The sequence below is a fragment of the Propithecus coquereli genome, unplaced genomic scaffold (assembly GCF_000956105.1).
Source record: "Propithecus coquereli isolate 6110/MARCELLA unplaced genomic scaffold, Pcoq_1.0 Scaffold15, whole genome shotgun sequence".
Classification (NCBI taxonomy): domain Eukaryota; kingdom Metazoa; phylum Chordata; class Mammalia; order Primates; family Indriidae; genus Propithecus; species Propithecus coquereli.
This window is the reverse complement of record NW_012139413.1, coordinates 3412797-3413579: the sequence shown is the minus strand read 5'-3', so window position 1 is coordinate 3413579 and position 783 is coordinate 3412797.

Below are 783 nucleotides of genomic sequence, written 5' to 3'. Positions count from 1 at the left end.
GAAGTGGTAAAAAGGTTTCTGGTAGCAAATTCCCAGTAAATTTCAGGGGGTTTCAAAGTTCAGAAGTTGAAAAGTATTCTACATATCCTATTTAGTTAACACAGGTGGGTGTAATGGCAATTTCACAAATATAGGCAAATATATATAAACATATACATACCCCTTTCCAAGTGAGTCTGCTGCCAGCTCCTCCAACCCTTCTCTCACAGACAAACACTGTTCTGACTGCTAACACCACAGAGTAGTTTTGCCTGTTTTTGAACTTCATATACATGGAATTATACAAAAAGAGTATGTACTCTTTTTGTGTCTGGCTGCTTTTGTTCAATATTTTAGTAGTGTGATTCATTCATGCTGTTTAATATAGCAGTAGTCCATTCATTTTTCATTCCATCACATGCTGAGTAGTAGAGGAGTCTACTGGATTTTGGAAAGAGATAGCCTTTCAGAGTAAGACACAGCCACATTAAATCTTAGCAACGCAGTTTGCTTTCCCAGGCTACTAACCTATTCCTGTGTGCTATGGAAGGAACACACAAGTTCCCATATTCTTTCACGGGAAGGTAGCTGAAGAGGAAGCAAGTAGGCTTACCTTGAGCCTGCAGTGAGGTGGCATGTGGTAAACCTCCAATCTGACCTGCACTGGATTGCTGGAGACAGCTGCAGGTTCCCCACATCCAAGAGAACTGAGGTGAGATCAGTTCTGCCAAGGACAGATGGGTTCTGACCAGGCTAAGAAAGACCTGATGGCATATTTTTTTGTTTTTTTGAGACAGACTCTCA